This window comes from Carassius gibelio, chromosome A20, assembly GCF_023724105.1.
Source record: "Carassius gibelio isolate Cgi1373 ecotype wild population from Czech Republic chromosome A20, carGib1.2-hapl.c, whole genome shotgun sequence".
NCBI classification, from domain to species: domain Eukaryota; kingdom Metazoa; phylum Chordata; class Actinopteri; order Cypriniformes; family Cyprinidae; genus Carassius; species Carassius gibelio.
In genome coordinates this window covers 14,255,518-14,273,933 of record NC_068390.1, presented here as the reverse complement: position 1 = coordinate 14,273,933, position 18,416 = coordinate 14,255,518, and the positions used below count along the sequence as shown (strand labels likewise).

At 37.9% G+C, this 18,416-nt stretch overlaps 1 protein-coding gene across 1 annotated transcript in view; it reads left to right on the top strand.

The window, feature by feature from the left end:
- Nucleotides 1-4,113: 4,113 nt before the first annotated feature.
- The window catches only part of LOC127938683 (disheveled-associated activator of morphogenesis 1), a 79,230-nt gene continuing 64,927 nt past the window's right edge, over nucleotides 4,114-18,416 (top strand). The window contains exon 1 of the mRNA XM_052535489.1: nucleotides 4,114-4,262. The gene's annotated coding sequence lies outside the window, so the exon portion shown is untranslated. The remainder of the gene's footprint in view (nucleotides 4,263-18,416) is intronic.

Here is an 18,416-nt window from a genome sequence, read left to right as displayed (position 1 = left end):
ACTATTATTTACTGTTTAACCCACTCAAGATTTCTCCAGATTTAACAGTAATAAATCTGAAATTTAAAATGATGTCATTTACATGTTTACAGTATCTCTGCAGGATTTACATGATTTTATGTCATGCAGTGATAAATAAAATCTACTATATGATTATAGAAAAATTGTGAGATATTGGGCAATTGAGCGATGTAAACTAAAAGGAACAAGCTTTTCTTGGATATATTCACAGTTACTAGAGAGAAACCAATTAAAAAATAAACTACACTACACTAGTTATTTATTTTTTTTATTTTATTTTTTTTAAGCTAAATGTACCAAAGGCTTAAGTGGGTGAGGTGGTGTTAGAAAAGATAGCAAAGACACTAAAAAACATTTCTATGCTTGTTATTTTATGTTTCATCAGAGTATTTCATTTTTGTACTCTGTTCATATTCACGCAACACTCAAAATATTAAACTGCTGTTTTTGATTGTTCTTTTGATTCATTTATGACAAACAATACATAAGATGTTGTACGAGAGTAGAAATGATCTTAATGTCTGCCATCCATTGTTAACCCCTTCTCAGGCAGTTCATCTTGTGGTGTAATATGGTCCCCTGCATCATGGGGAACAAATGTCCCCACAAGGATAAGGATTAAGTACTTTTTGTCCTTGTGGAGACATTTTTTGGTCCCTGTGAGGAAACAAGCTTATAAATCATAAAGAGTGAGGAAAACAAATGAATTTTTTTTTGAAAATCTGAAAATGCAGATAGTTTTGTGTGAGGGTTAGGGGTAAGGTTTGTAAAAATAGGCTACAGTCTGTACAGCAAAAAAAGTCATTATGCCTATGGAATGTTCCCATAAAACATGTAAACCAGTGACTGTGTGTGTATTAATAGTGGCTTGGTAAGCACAGTTTTAACATTCCTGACTAGTATTTACAGTATATGCACGTATCTTGTCTTTTTCTTGTTGGCGTGTTTTAGATTCCGAATATGCTGTGTGCAAACACCTGTCCACAGTTCTGTGAAAGAACGGCTTTGGTTCTGCAGTGAGATCCTGTGCTTTGATCTCTCAGACAGGTGTTCTTCCACACAGATGTGGCGACTGGTCACATCAATTTCACATAAAAATGCCTCTGTTTCTAGACATTTTTCTAGGGTACGCTTACACAGCAACGATTACAATAATCCGCAAGTAATCTATATGACTCCAGTTCATCAAATAACATCTTGTAACGTGAAAAGCTGCATGTTTGTAAGAACAATAAGTTTTAGCCTTATACTGTCACTTCTGGCCAGAATACTGGTCCATAATTAATAATAATGCTTCCTCCAGTGATAAAGTCCATCCCCTGTTGTCCTCTCAAAATCTACCAATATTTTTGTTTAGAACTGTTTTGCATTGTTTTGCTTGTAAATGATGCCTGATCTGTGCACATTTCTCTCCTGACTCAGATGACATGACTTTTTCTAAATCAGGAGAGAAATATGGGTGCAGTTGTGGTCTAATGGTTAGATTTTGAAGGTTGCGGGTTTGATTCTCAGTACCAGCAGGAAATATAAACTGTAGAGAGTGTGGTGGTGCTGGTGGGGAAACATTTAACTGTTGGAGCAACCTCAGGAGCGTTCAGATCCATTTAAAGGCATGTAGGCCTTTGTCTTTGCTCTATAATAAATTATAACACAGCTGGATGGTAAGACAAGATACTCATCCTCTTTAAATGTGGATCAACTTTATGCCTCAGGCAACTTTTCAAAGTCTGCTTGTGCCCTAAACAGCTTACTTTTGGTAATTGAGCCACTCCTAAGAATTCATAAATGAAGTCCCATTCCTCCTGCCCTCAGTCAGTTCCCCTAAACCATGTCACCGGTAATATGAGTTCAAAAGTCAACTTTTATTGATTTGTTACAGTGCACAGCAGAAGACAGCATGCTCTTGCACAACATGCATTCACAGCCAGCTGTTTAGAACAGTTGAGTGGATCCTTCCTGATGTATGGATACTTTTGAAACTAAGAGGATCAATCCTCATATAAAAACATATGTCAAAACATGCAATTAGATAGCATGTAAATTAATGTGTTAAAGCTTGAAATCGTTGTATAGGAGTAGGAATTCAGGTCATCAGCACATGTGCAGAAATGCTCATCATTCACTAGATGTCATTACAGGAAAATGATCTGTTATTTCACAATAAATAATGGCATAAAAGCATAAAGGTGGCATTTATAATAAAAATTGGTTTGATTGAATTTATTCAAATTTAAAGTAAAATAGTTATTTAATTGGCACTGATTGTAAATAAGATAAATAAAATGTAACTATATATATATATATATATATATATATATATATATATATATATATATATATATATATATATATATATATATATATATATATATATATATATATATGAGAGCCTTGATGAAATATATATATATATATATATATATATATATACCGGTAATGGCTATAATTACTGTAGTTATCTCATCCTCATGTTGGAAAAAATAATAATGAAATGCAAAATAAATGCATGTTTGCATTGTCTCTGACAAATTCCCCATGAACCAAAAGCCTGATAAAATCTCTCATTGAACTTTTTTTACTAGGGCTCTCCTTTAATGTTGGTATTTAAGAAAAAAAATTGAAGACATTCACTGTCTCCACTGTGTCCTCCTTTAATATGTGGAAAACCCCTGGCTCCCACGTGTCGTCTTCATGGCTTTATCATGTCCTGAATGTACAAAGGCTGGATGCGCTGAAGCTCAGGGTGCCTGTATGTCTGGGAGCCATTATCCTCCTGGCCATAAAGAACACAGAATATGAGAAAAACAATTCAAAGTGTCACATTACTTACACACCAGACTGTGAACAATATGAAAGAGCCACAAGCATCTGCTTTGTACAATGCATGTGAAAGAGTGAATCTTCTTTTAGCATCCAGTAATTCACCCTGTAGCATCATATGACCTGGACATCCCCCGTGGAACAACAGCTCCTTCCAGCGGAAAAAAAATAAATGAATAAAATGAAATAAAAAAATCTACACACCCCTTAATTTAATATGGAGCAGCAGGAAGGGAAGCCATTATAAACAAGGTAATGTTGTAGTTAAGAAACAGCCAGTGAAGGAAGAGAGGTGTAATTTAATAAGCAATGACAAAAAAAGAGCTTGTTAACTCTTAAAATTTACTGAGCTGTGGTCATATATACATTCACAAGGACGTAACCAAATATTCAGAATATATATGTTTAAAAATCGATCATTGAAAAACCCATATCAGTTGACTACTAATCGTAATATTTCATATGAGAAGGACAGCATGCCTTCCTCTTTGGCTACGGCAGTAACAGTATTATTCCTTCTTATAAAGATCAATCATAAAGTGATGTAAGCAGTGACTGGGGCCTGTTAACAAATGATGTTGTAGTTTAAGTATCATAGAATGTTTATTTATACCTACACTGTTATTTGCCAAAGGAGTAAGTCAAGATGATGTCTCAAGACCCAGTGTGTTCAGCTTACTCACATATGACACTCCTGTTTTGTGTACATTTGACAAAAATATAATTAGCGTTCTTCATTATAGCCAAATGTCAAGAAATGGTAATGCAAAAAAAAAAAAAAAAAAAAAAAAAACCTGTGAGATTGTTTCAAGGCAAGACTTTCTCATTAGGGAATATGCCATCGTTTTCCTCATTATCTGTATAATTTCAAAAACCTAATAATTTATATCTTAACAGCCTTCAAAATAAAAAAGAAATAAATACTGAGATAAAAACCAATTCAGAATAATTATTTTATTAAAAAAAGTGTATTTAATAGACTAATATAATGTGTGTGTGTGTGTGTGTGTGTGTGTGTGTGTGTGTGTGTGTGTGTGTGTGTGTGTGTGTGTGTGTATGTAGCAACAGTTTTTCATATAAAATAATTATTCTGAATTTGTTTTTATTTCAGTATTTTTTTTCTTATGAAGGCTTAGATATTACACGTTACTTTACATTTTTTTATATATCTTATGAATATATAAGTACACCTTATAAGGAAACTCGTTGTACCTGACGTAAACCTGCACTACATCTCCCGTTAGACATCACTACATCTACCTTGTGTGATCATGCGCACTCGCTCGCTGGTCGAGTGGGGGGGAAATGATGACGTCACCTCGTTATAGGGTCTGTGCAATGCTGAGATCAAGCACATTCATTTACCCAGTTCACCCAAACAAAACAGTGGAGTTTGAATGAAGGATGAGACCACGCACGAGGTAAGAACAGCCTCAGCTGCCATTCTGGATGAATGTGTGTACTGCGCGCCAATGGATTATGTTGTGACCTGAGAAGTGTGTTAACCGCTGTCCGATCAGAGTACGGAAGGGTAATGCTGACTGATGATGGTATGTGCGGTAAATCGCACAGACCGGCAAAACTAATGCGAAACAAACAGTTTGTCACACTTTTCGCATATGCTTTTATTTTAATTTATTCAGTATTTAGCCTCGCGGTTTAAAATGAACGAACGATTTGCATCTTATTTGTATGTGATGTTCTTTCCTCTTGAATAATGAAGCCGGTGTTCTGACAAATAATGCTACCTATTGTGTCATACCCCTCGTGCTCAAGCACAGCCTGCGCGCGATCATGTAACCGGCTTCCCAACAGTTTCACCAAGAGTTAAAAACAACAACAAAAAAGTTACTGCAGTGCTTCTTAACCTCCCCAAATCCAAGGCACTCAAGTGTCCAAGACAATGTTCCAAACCCCCTTCTAGTGTTCCTGAGGGTTTTAAGAAAAAGTTTTAAGCCACTTCAAGGCTGCCACAGTTCTTCTGGATTTAATCTGTCTCCGTTTTATCTGATTCTTCATGTCATACCAGATGGACTGGGTGATGTTGAGATCATATCTCTGTATGGAGCACTGACTGTTGTCAGACTCCTTGTGCATGCAACAACCACTGGATTATTACAATTAATGGAAAACCTTGTTTTTTTATGGAAATAAAATACTAATGGCATAAGACTTTTGCACAGTAAGGTACACACGTTTGTTTTTGTGAAAAGTGGGGACATCCCATAGGCGCAATGGTTTTTATACTGTAGAAACTGTATATTCTATCGCCCTTCACCAACCCTACACCTAAACCTAACCCTCACAGGAAACTTTGTGCATTTTTACTTTCTGAAAAAAAAAAAAACTCATTCTGTATGATTTATAAGCGTTTTGAAAAATGGGGACATGGGTTATGTCATCATAAGTCACCCTCTTCTTGTAATACCTGTGTCATACCCATGTCATTATACAGAGTTGTTTCCTGATATGTCACAAAAACAAGAGCACACACACACACACACACACACATATATACAGTATATATATATAACGGCACTTACAAAAAGCATTTTCTTGATAAATACTTTAGGCATATGTGTTTTTTTTTAATTTATTTTTTTATATGCTACATCATTATTTATTCCAGATTAAAAAAGTTGGAGTGTGCTATTAATATAACTTCTTTTTAAGTCATCTTGAGGACCCCTACTGGGCCCTGGATCCTTGGGCAACCCTCTACATTGCAATTAAATCACTCGCCTATGTGACTAAATCTTCATTCTGGTGACTAAATGTTGTTTAATGTCTCATTGGCTGGCGCTCATCTGTTCTGATTTCAGCAAATCAGTTCGAGCGAATGCACACAGCCTGATTAATGTTCAGAAATCCAGTAGCTCCTTAGCCCTTAGTGTGTTTCATATTGTTCTTATTAGTAGAATTCGTATTATGTGTTATGAATTAATATTTATGTTAGTTTGTTTCCCTATTTTTTTTTTTTTTACAGAAACACTGAATGACCAAAAAACACCACCACCAATCCTAAGTTCGATTAAAATGACCTAATATGCATACATGGTTATCAAGTTTTAATTCTAAATGAGTTGTATCATTAAATAATTCTAGCAATTCCTCCGACGTCCCTCCACCTCTCCATCTCTTGCTCTATCTCTGTTATTCTCCTTCTATGTAGTGCTGCAATGGAGGGTTGAACGGAGCTCAAGCCTCGGGTTCGAGCCTTTGTCGAGGACAGCAAGCCAAGTTTGTTTAACATTAACCATCAAGAGTGGATAGGCAGGTGAACTTGCGAATCTATATTTGTGTTTAGCTGTTTTGTGATATTTTCTGTTGGATTGTTGTTGGTATTTTCCTAACTTAGTCTGTTTTTGTTTTTCTGTATGGAATTCTGTCATCATTTATTCACCCTCATGCTGTCCCAGATGTATACTGTATGACTTTCTTTAGCTTCAGAACACTCTCATGAATGTGCTGATGACAGTTGGGCGGAAGCGATGATTTATAGTTAAAAAATGTTGAAAATTTTAGTATTTTCCTTAAACATACCATATCGTTTGCTTCAGAAGACACTGATGGTTTGATATAAAAGACATGATTTATCTACTTGGGCAGTTTTGAAGCATCACCATTTAGTTTACTATTGACTTACATTATATGTGCTCGCACTGAGATGGATTACTTTTCTAAATCTATGTGTTCATCTCAAGAAAAAAGTCAAATGCAGATTAGTGCATCTGGGATGACATGAGACTGATGTGACTGATGAGATTTATTTATGGCTGTAAAATCCCACCAATCCCATCTAGTTGATAATGCTGTAATGTGGAAATGAGGCTACTATCTAGTCCATTGTTTGGTCTCTCTTTCACCAATCAAGTGCTAAATACTTGAACACTTGATTAGTGAAAGAGAGAGCAAACAATAGATAGCAGCCTGATTTCCACACTTAGTGCTGACTAGGTCTTTCTTATTTATCCATCAGCAGATAGCTGCATACTGGTATCCTCAGTTCTCTTGAGTTAGAAAGCCCCTGTCACCCCACATTTTCATCAGTCTCGGCTAGTTCTCTACTACTAGGGAAATATACCCTGTGGGCACCGCGGGGAATCATGAGTGATGGATTTCTGCACTTGACTTGACTTGTATTCCCCTCAGACTGAGCATATGTGCCCTCGGTATAAGGCATGGTGATCAATGACTGTTTCGCATGATTTTCCCTAACATATAAAAGCCTTGCTTGCATTTTATGACTTTGTAACTTGAAATTATTGTATTATTTTGTCGTGTTATTTTAAGTTATACTTTTAAGACCTAGTGTAGGTCAACATGCATTATTTTGTGATCTCCAACTCTGTGTACAAGTTTTGGGGTCTTTTGCAACTCTCACATGCTCTCACAGAAATCCGCTTTGTCCCGTAAAGGGACAGTTCACCTATAACTTTACTTTCTGTCATTTACTCACCCTCATGTCTTTCCAAACTTGTGACTTTATTTATTCTGTGGAACATAAAAGAAGATATTTTGAGGAATGTTGCAGTGTTTTTTTTTTTTCTCCTTACAGTGGAAGTCAATGGTTACCAAAACTGTTTGCCAACATTCTTTAAAAAGAAAAAAGGCACACAGGTTTGGAGAGACGTGAGGGTGAATAAATTATGACAGAAGTTTCATTTTTGTAGAAATGTATTTCATTCAAGTTTCACTCTGTAGAAAAAGATTTTACCAGCTAGTCCTTGGACTTAAACATGAATGTGTTTGTCTTTCTTTGTTTGTTTTGTGCTTTTGCAGTAGTGAAGATGTTTAATGCTATGCTGAGAACTCTCAATGATCATTCAGTAGTTACATTTTCGGTGAAAAGTTTTTTTTTTTTTAAAGAGAATGAGTGCTTTCCATTGCTTTGCACAGTGTTTGCCACTGACATAGTACATTTGTTCTAGCTGTACTGCCCTTTAGTCCAGACAGGTTAGAAGCAGTGCCACTCATGTGTACCCTTATTAACCACATGGTGAAAGGTCTGACTTTCTTTTCGTGCTGTATTGTGTATGTAGGTGTGAGATCAGGCTGGGAAGTGGGCACTGAGTGATAATGTTAAAGCTGTCTTCTGTCCTTTATGTTTATGGAGGTATTCCTTTGTGGGTGTGTGTGTGTGTATGTGGCATGTGTTGTCTTTTGTCTGACTGTGCTATCAACAAACTGCCTCTTTTGCAGAGCCACGTGCCCGGATGCAGTTGAATGGTATGTGTGGGGTGTCTGGGTAATTAATTAGGCATAGGGTTACACCAGCTGGCCAGTCAGATTACTGCAGCTGATGCTGCCTCCACAACTCATGTTTGTTAATGTGGAGAAAGCCGAGACACCACTGGGAGTCGTAATTGTTTCCGCTGGTGAAAGGGTGGTCCCGGGACAGCTGGGGTTACCCCACACCAGCACAGCACATCACACTAGACTACTCTTATAAACAAAGCATTACTGAGATCAGTGTTGCCATATATAAAAACGATATTTAAAAAGTTTGGGTTGGTTATGTTTTTGAAATAAGGCTTTTCTTCTCACCAATGCTGCATTTATTTGACTATAAATACAATAAAAAATGTGAAATATTATTACGATTTAATATTAATTGTTTAGGAGCCATTACTCCAGTCTTCACTGTCATGTGATCCTCCAGAAATCATTTTAATATGCTAATTTGGTGCTCAAGAAACATTTCTTATTTATTCATATTTTTTGTGCAAGCGGTGAGACTTTTTTCCAGGATAGTTTCATGAATGTAAAGTTCAAAGTTATTTGCAAAATAAATCTTTTGTTTTGTTATAAATGTCTTTACTGTCACTTTTAGCTGTCATTAGCATTGAAGTGTTCTCTGTAATTTTTTATGCACTGCTTTGCATCAAAACCAGTATGCTTTAAGCCTTCAGCACTTTCTATTCCCCTTCCCATCTTTATGTTCTCCATCTTATGACATTTAACCTGGGCAAACATTCAAGAACTACAACCTTTATGAAGAATGCAAGGATACTTCATTTCAGAAGATGCTTTGCATCAAATCTCTTTATATTAATCCACAGCTGAGGTGCACCTCCTCAGTGCTCAGTATTCAACCTCAGCTTTCATTGGAAATGTATTGCATTCAACTTGAGTCTCTTGAGTATTTTACAGAATTGGATGAGGTCTTTAATGAGGCTCGAGAGAGGTCACAGCATGGCAATGCTCTACGAGGCTTGCAGCTCCGGCCAGACCTTGTGAGACAGGACCCTGCTCAACTTGCCCTTAACAATGAGTCTGTGTGACCGTTTGAATGTCCAATTCTCTGAGTGGTGTGGTTCACTTGGATCAGACAATGGCTTCACTTTGCATCATTTATTTCCAGAGGCCCTGCATCTCACCATGCCACTCCTGTTTACTGCATTCTGGACCAACTGTTCTGCATCTATACCTTCAGCAGTTTTGAATCAGAGATTTGTGTGTTCTGTTGTCAGCCACGATTTTTGTGTTTGCTTGTAATATGAGATCTTATTGTCTTTTCGCCACTCAGTCAGGTGTAATCCTGTTTCAGTTTGTATCCTCAAGCTGTCCTTCATCTCGGCTCAAAGAAGATTATGTGAATAATAGGGTGACTCTAATTACTTTTGATCTCTTCCGTGCTTCACTTTCATTCTGCTTGTTTTTCTTTTGTGTTTGTCCATGCTTTTGCTCTAAACCCTACTTTGCAAACATTATGATTGTACATGCTCTTCATGGTTGTTTAGTGGAGGATTAAACCTGCCTGAGCTCTTACTTTTCTCTATGGTCTCTGCAAAGCCATTTTCCAGGCAACCAAAATTTGTTGCAGAATTAAACACTAAAACCTTTTGCACAATCACTTTCTGTATTCAGGCTTGGTGAGTTGAAGGGATAGTTCACTTAAAATGAAAATGCTATTATTATCTTATTATTATATTTTATTATTTGTGTTCCAAAGAAATTCGAGTTTGGAACGACAGGAGTAACCGATGACAGAATTGTCATTTTTGGTGGATTTTTCCTAAAGTTTGACTTGAAGCTTTTTAGCATACTTGCGTTCAAGCTGAGAGGTGTTGCTGAGGTAAAATCAGTGGCCTTCCCTCAGAGCCATGAGGTCTTTCTCCTCTTGGAGGCCCCATGACCTTCTTTATTCCTCCAGGGTCAAGGAGCAGGTCATCCTCAGGGTGCTTTTGAATAGTTGTAGATTTCTTAATTCATTGAGGGTTGCTGGTGCATTCCACAACTTTGCTCCCAGGATATTGCGAACCTGGATGGTTGGTTGGTGTTTTATTAACACTTACCGAGACATAAAATAAATTGTGCGTGTCCTACAAAATACAATCAGGTTCTCAAAAAGAGCTCTCTTAAAGGTAAAGAATTATTGCTGTTCGATACAAGTTAAGCTCAACTGACAACATCTGTGTTATAATATTGATAAAAAAAAATCATATGGTCCCTCTTAAAAAAAAAATAGCAGTTAAATCGAGGAACATGGATATGAATGGGGATTTAAAAGCAGCATTGTGAGGCTTAATTTTATTTACAAAAATAATTGTAAAATAATTGTTCTCATAATTTTTATTGTCATTTTGGGCTTTACAGCTTCACATTGTAATGGTAAAAAATATAATGGTATTTAGTGGATGCTTAAATCCATTCCTTTGGGATTTATTATCGATGTTATCATATAAAGTTGAGTGGTTTGTAGAGGTGGCTCACAGGACTTATCAACAAGTTCTATGGAAACTGGTGTTTATACATAGACTAGGTGTTGTCAGGTGGTCACCTTTAAAAAATGCATTTTTTATATCCTTTAAATAACTCAGCAATTCTCAGAATTCAGTGGTTTCCTGGTAAAGTAAATATTTCAGTAACTTTAAACCAAGTGCCTCACACCCTTAAGAAATGTGCACTTTTTTTTTTAAATTGCTGCCACAAATGTTTTTCTTCGTATGGAAAACATACATATGTGGGCTTAAAATTTTGTGTAAATAAACAGTGTTTTTTTTTGTTGCTCTTTTGTGAGCTCAGCATTTGTATGAATACAGTTGTTTACGACAACCAGATTTCCTTGTTTGATAGTTTCCTGCAGTGTGACCTGCCATAGTTTGATTTGTTGTAGGGATGTCCAGCAGTGTCTGTGTTTGGGCCTGTGGTTTCAATGATGGTGTATGCTCTCTCTACAGCGCTGATGTTACCGTCCTCAGTGCCCTGTAATCTGAGAGACAAACAGACATGGTTCTTCCTCTGTCCCAACACTGCAGGGGCTGGACAGATAAAACAAGGCCAACGGCCAAAACAAACTGTAGCGTCTGCGCCATCCTCCCTTACGACTCTTTAAGGAGGTGAAGTGTGGCTGAGGGGTTCTCTGGCCCCCTCGAAATGTTTGAGATGTGAAGAGGCTGAGAATGGGTGCAGAGGACAGGAACGTGTTTATTATACAGGTATGATTAACGCAGACAGCCTGTTGGCGACACCTGAGTCGTAAAGTTACTTGGTTAGCATTCCTTCCACAGTGAGCTTCTTGTGCAAGTCAAGTGCACTGTAAATGAAAGAAATTCTTATTCTGTTATTTAAACACCCTCGTGTTTTTCCGATAAAAACGTGAATTTTTAAAGGGGGGGGGGGTGAAATGCTCGTTTTCACTCAATATCCTGTTAATCTTGAGTACCTATAGAGTAGTACTGCATTCTTCATAACTCCAAAAAGTCTTTAGTTTTATGGGACTTTAGTTTTTCATAAGAGAAAGATAGTCTGTACCGATTTTTCCCGGAAAAACACGACCGGCTGGAGGCGTGACATGTGGGCGGAGCTAAAGAATCACGAGCGCCAGTAGGCTTTTGCGTTGAGAGCGTTTGGAAGCTGTGACATTACCGTGAGGGAAAAACCATCATCCAAAACAAACCATGACTAACAGTCAGATTCAACGTATATTTATGATCCAGAATCAGATCCAGAGGCTGAAATTTAACAAGAGCAGCATCAGCAACGACGTCTCTATGTAGTATGTATTGAAACTGTATATATTTGCTTAGCGGGTTTGGAAAATGACTAAGTTCCACTTTGTCGTCTTTTTTTTTTTTTTTAACTGTACATGTGGAAAGTGCAGTTTGATGACAACATCCCATGTTGTTTACTTGATGTGCTTACACGCCGATAGCTAAGTTAACAACACAGAGATATTTGAAGCAGTTTTACTCACCGCCTGCGGTTCCAACACACGATCGTGACCCTTTTTCGTTGGGATTGCATTATCCTTAAGAAATAAACGCTGTGCAAATCCGGCGTCAAACTGGGCCTTGTTTGTAAAACAAGCATCTTCGAAATGCAGGGAACAAACACAAACACTTGCACAACTCCGTTGATGCTCTGTAAAAATAAACTCCATCCACTGGTCCCTTAATGCTGTTTTTTTTTTTTGGGTAATCTGTGCAGGGTTGTCTTGCCCTGGCAACCAAAAACACACTTCTTTTGTGACATTTCGCGACGCTCTCGCTCTGATCAGTGAATGTCTGTTGTGCTCTCAGTGCTCTGCTATACGGGAGCGCGCTCTTCCGGCAGACGTGCCCTCAGGACCCATATAAGGAAATTCCGCTCCATCTAACGTCACACAGAGCCATACTCGAAAAAAACTTTCTGAAACTTGTGACAAACGGGAAGGAGTATTTTTGGAACAGAAATACTCCTTCAAACGTACAACTTAATTTTTTAAACTTTGTCCATGTTTAGCATGGGAATCCAACTCTTTAACAGTGTAAAACACTCAGTATGCATGAAATAGCATTTCACCCCCCCTTTAAGGAATATCCTGGCCACTCTAGCTTTGTCCGAAGAACAGACCAAAATGTAACTTAAAATCTTGTTGGGTCTGGATGTTAATGAACATTTCTTGAAACATTCTGATTCCCAATTTGATTCTGATTAATTTAGGTAATGGGTATAGTTGTAATAATGTTTAGTTACAATGTCCACTATTGTAGTATTTGTTCATATTTTAAATTAGCTTTTACTTTTTGTTAGTTGCCGAGGCATCATTTCAAGCATGCTTCCAACTGTACGCACCCATTTCGCTTAGAGATTTTTCTATAAACTATTGCTGTAAGTTATCTAAATGTATTAAAATATTAATGAAAAAAGACCAAAATCTACAGTTCAATTGCTATTCATTTAACAGATGAGTTTGGAAATCTTTTCAAATTATTTCTTTATATTTCCTAAGAGTTTTTAGCCCGTAAATCAGACTAGACTGGTTGTGCTGTATGGTTTTTCATCCAGCCTGTGAAGAAAAATCAGTAGCATAACATGTTTTCTTGCCATTATTTAGTTTATTACATAGCATGCTCTGCACTTTCAGTTGAAATGGCAAACTCATATAAACTCATGTAAAATATGACTTTTTCCATAGGGCTGTAGATTAGATGAATGATTGAATTATGACATTTTTGAGATATCTTTCTGAATGACCATGTGCGCAAAAGTATAGCAAAAATATTAGTCTGGTAACGGATAGCACTGTTATTTTTTTTCGATGTGTAGCACACCATTTTTATATTGACCACTTTTTAATATATATATATATATATATTAGTGCTGTCAATCGATTAAAAAAAATTAACTAATTAATCGCACAATTTTTTAAAATTAATCGCGATTAATCGCGATTAATCGCAATTAAAAGACTGAAACTTTTTGGATATGTAAATGTAAAATGTAAATAATTAATGTAAACTCAAGACAAAGAAACTATTTAAATTCAAAATATGATTGTTTATTGGAATTTTTGTTTAACTTGTAACACAGATTTTCTCATGTAAACAACATACCTGCAATAAACCATCAATATCCTCCAAATTAACTGTTGGCTTGAAAGCCATATTTATTACAGAAATAAAAACACAGGCATGTAAGTACCATTTGAATTTCAAAACAATCAATGCCAATAAAAAACAAAAATGATTTCCATGTTGAATTCTAAGTGGAATGCAAAAAAATTCCAAAGTATAGTCATTGCCAGTGCTTTAAGTGGGCCGGTACGCACCAGTACTCAGTACCGCCACTTCCAAATATAGCTCTTGAGCGTACCGCCACCTCTCTGTGCGCCCAGAACGTGCTTGTAGCGTACCGGTTCGCTCATTTGGACATCTGTTTTAATAGAGGTTTTAATCTTTTTGCCGATTTTCAGAGCGCCCTTCACAATGCAAGCTTCCTAATTCATCCCACCCAGAGCAGAAACTACATTACCCATTCACCCTTAAGTTACACAAGTGAATAGCGCATGTGTCGCTTTTCCCACTGTTAAGTGTCAACAACTCAACGTGGCCGGAGAAGGTGTGTGAAACTCGTTGTGAGTTATACTAAAGCAAAATCTTGAGTATTTATTGTCTGATAAACATTAAAAACTGTCTGCGGAGGTTGAGTCGTCCTGCAGCCCCCGCTGGCTGTTCATTGGCTGCAGCATCTTTTTTCTAAGTTATAAAAAAATACTGTAGACGGCAAGGCACAAATTTAGATATTCATTTATCTAATTAATCTATAGCCTATGCACAAAGACAATATGATCTTTTTTTCCCCTTTTTGTTTTAAAGCTTGATGAAGAGAGAGAGCGCAAGTTGCTGCAGCTGCGAGGAGGACAGTGATGCACGCGTACAGGAGTGATTGACAGTTCGCGGCACTGTGCACAAAAAATACTCCGCTACACAATTATTTCTTTATTTTCGTTTAAGCTTATTAACGTTAGCGTTACAGAAAGGTCTGATTTACGCACTGTTACAGTCATTGTTGTTGTTTTTTTAAACAATGACATTTGAGTTCATGATTTTAATGTTGCTGTTTCTTGTGGCAGACTGAATGAAGAGTAATGTTTCTTGTGGCAGACTGAAGAGTAATCCGGCAGAGTTTTATACTGAAACTTTCCGTCTAAAAGTCCTTCCTTGGTCTTATCCATATTTATTTGCACGTTGAACACACATAGGCCACAACTGGAAATAAAAAAAACTGCAACCGCGTTAATTGCGTTATTTTTTTTTAACGCGTTAAATATTTCAAATTAATCGAATGCGTTAACGCGCTAATTTTGACAGCACTAATATATATATATATATATATATATATATATATATATATATATATATATATATATATATATATATATATATACACATATACATATACATTTTGGAGCTTAACAACCCCAGTCTCCATTTTCATCATAATTATGATTCACTTATGTTTTAAATGAAATTCAGGTGTGAAATGACTTGAGAGTAAGTAAATACTAACAGAATTTCCCTGAATTTCCTCCATTTTTTTGGAGGGTTAACTCTTTGAGGGTGAACGGATGTGTTTGTGAAGTGATGTTTTGTTCGTTCTCTAATGACTGAATCATTGAAGGAAAAGCTACAAGTCTTCTTCACAGACCACAGTTCGCCAGACGCTTTCATTCCATTCCCTGTGTCAGAACCACTGAAACAACTTCAATTAAGTATTTTGTTCTCTGGTAACTGAGTGCTCGTTAGATTCCATCATCATCCTGTCTGGGAATCTTTCTATTCATCAGAGAAGACACATTTCTGGTTTTAACATGATGCTAGTCATACACCTTCTTTTGTTACCTGCCCTGTCATTTCTATGATGTGGCTTGATTTGGAGCCAGAGAACAGCTGATGCTCCAGATTTGCAGATAGTGGCTGGGCTCAAACAATTGTATCGCTGCAGGAAAAAAAGAACATCAGGAGCGTTGTCTTTAATGACTAATGTGGGTGGAAAATAAAAAAAACATCCAGTGTTAAATTGTGTGGGGTAGAAGCAGAGACAAACTCTGTGCATCAGGGAAGGTTTCAAAAGATATGAAGTAAGTATTACTATTTCTGACTTTATCGAAATGTTTGTGTCTCCAGGTGTCTTTTCTGAGAAGCTGCAGTATTAGAGAGGATCTCAGTATTTAGAGCTCGTTAAGGATGTTAAAGGGACGTTTTAAAAGGAAAGAGGCTTACAAGGTCACCAAAGGGCTTGTGAATTGTCATTGATGTTTCCTTAACTCAAAGAATGTTTTATGGTGATGTGGAAAAGTGTTTCCAACTTTAAAGGTCATTTACTCACACTCATGTCATTCCATGCAATTCAAGCTAATAGTGACCAGGGGCTTTGAAGCATCAAAATCACCTTTCAAATCACCTTGAAAGCAGCATAACCGCTGTCTTTATGACTATTTTCCAAATCATATAATTTTATTATTACTATTATTTATATTTTAACATTTCAATCATTCTATCATGTTTATGTCTAATCTTTTCTTGACTTTATCAGCACTTTAATCCATCTTGTAGATGACCTGGGAACCAAGGTCCACTTAAAGTGGGAACTAAATGTCTTTTCCAACTTGAAATATAGAGTCTTATGGTGTTTCATAAAGGGTTATTTGTGTCGAAAGAAGGTTCTAAAGATGATAAAAAAAATTAGAAAGAGATGGTTCTTTAAAGAACCTTTGACTGAATGGTTCTTTGTGGAACCCAAAATGGTTCTGTGGAGAACTTAAGCACTTTTTTTAAGAGCGCATTTTTCACACTTTCAGTCTGTTTTTCTCAATTGATAAAATGCAATTTTAAAGAAGTTGAATCATAGACAGCAGGTTAATTAAAAATATTAAAATGCAATAGCACATAAATATACCAAATTGCTCCTCTTTATAGTTAATTTTTATGACATCGAATGGTTATTCTGAGGTAAATGTATATTACGTTGCAATGTTTACAAGCTTGACACAATTTTTGCAGTTTGAAACACTGAATGAGCTTTTACATGAGACATTTCAGTAAATTGTACTGTAGGCTCTTATAAAATAGCCTACCTTTTGATGTTAATTAATTTTCATTATGTACTTGTCAGGGTTTGGCAAGGAGGAACTCAAATGCAGACAGGAATCACAACACGAAGGGTTTATTAAACACAAAAAGGGGAAAACCAATCCCACGAGGGGGAAAACGAGGACTAGGGCAGATTCAAAATAACTTAACAGGACTAGGTTGACACGATAATCAAAGACTCAAAACATTAGAACACTAACTACAAATAAACACTCACGGTAATACAAAGACTTCAAGGATACAGAAACATATAGAGACATCTGTAGAAACAATCACATATGTGGAACACTCACAAGTAGGAACAGTCACGGTGTGGAACAATGAACCGACAAAAGACAGAGCACACTAGGGGATCTAAATAGGGGAACTAATCAAGACACAACAGGTGGCACAGAAAAGGCAATCACGACAAGACTAGGATAACAAGGGGGGGGGGGGGCGGGGCAAGGGAATGAGACAACACAAGCACATGGCCCAAAGACAAGGCCATGTGCTTGTACACAAAACACGGGTCTGTCATGATCCTGCCTCAAGACTAGAGAAAAGTCAGGACATGAAGGCAGAATCATGACAGAACCCCCTCCCTTAAGGAGCGGCTTCCAGACGCTCCTCAAGGGAACATCAAACGCGGGACATGACAGACTGGGACAGAGACAAAAACCAACAAGACATGACAAATAACAACAAAGGCAAACAAGAATACACTACGACAGGGTTAGGGTGACAAAAAAAAAAAAAAAAAAAAAAAAAACAAGGAAGGGGAGGAGGCGGGACAACAAAGTTCATGGGGAACAGAAGTCTTAGAAGGACGGGACGAAGGCTGACGACGGGGGGGTTCGGGCCGGTCTGGGTGGTCTAGGGTGGGGAGTGGACTCAGGACAACTGACAGAGGACATGACAAGAGAAGTCGCAGGACATGGGACAACATCTGCTGGACACGGGGAGACACCTGCTGGACACTCGACGACATCAACAGGACATGGGACTATATCAACGGGACACGGGACAACATCAGTGGAGACAGAAACTGGGTCAGGAACTGCACTAACTGCGGCTGGCTCGGGATCTCTGGGGACAAGACAGGACTGGTAGGGACTTGAAGGATCTGAACAAGACGAGACAAATAATTAGACAGTTCTGGCAGCAATCACAACAGGCATGTCCTTACGAGATGAGACAGACTGAAGTAATGCTTCTGCTGCAGAGTCGGCCGCGGCCCTCTCCTCTGCCCTCACGACTGCGGACTTGGAAACAGTTCTCCTAGTCGCCGGTTCGGGGGTCAAGGGTCACCTCAGGAGGCCTCGCCAACTCAGGAGGAGACAGAGGCGCAGGACCGGAAGACCCCTTCTTCCTCCTTGGCCGCGGTGCAGAGGTCACAGCTGGGTCAGAGACAGGTTGGGGGAGTTCGGTCTCAGGCAGGGCAGACTCTGACGCCGACGATTCCGAAGCTGACTCCCACGAAAATGGTCTCCCTCGCTTCCTGGGGAGACTGATGGCTGTGGAAGGCACCTCAGGACTCTGGGAGGGATCTGCCTGTTCCCCCAGTGTAATAACTGCCAGGAGATGACCTTCTGGGATCACTGGCAGCTGGGTCGTTGGTGGGGACCTCTGGGGGGAAACCTGCGGCTCCTCCTGGGAGAACTTCTCCCACAGCTGGGCATAGTTGCGAAGGATCCACTTGCCTTCTGACGAATATGGGAGGGTGACCCTCTTCCT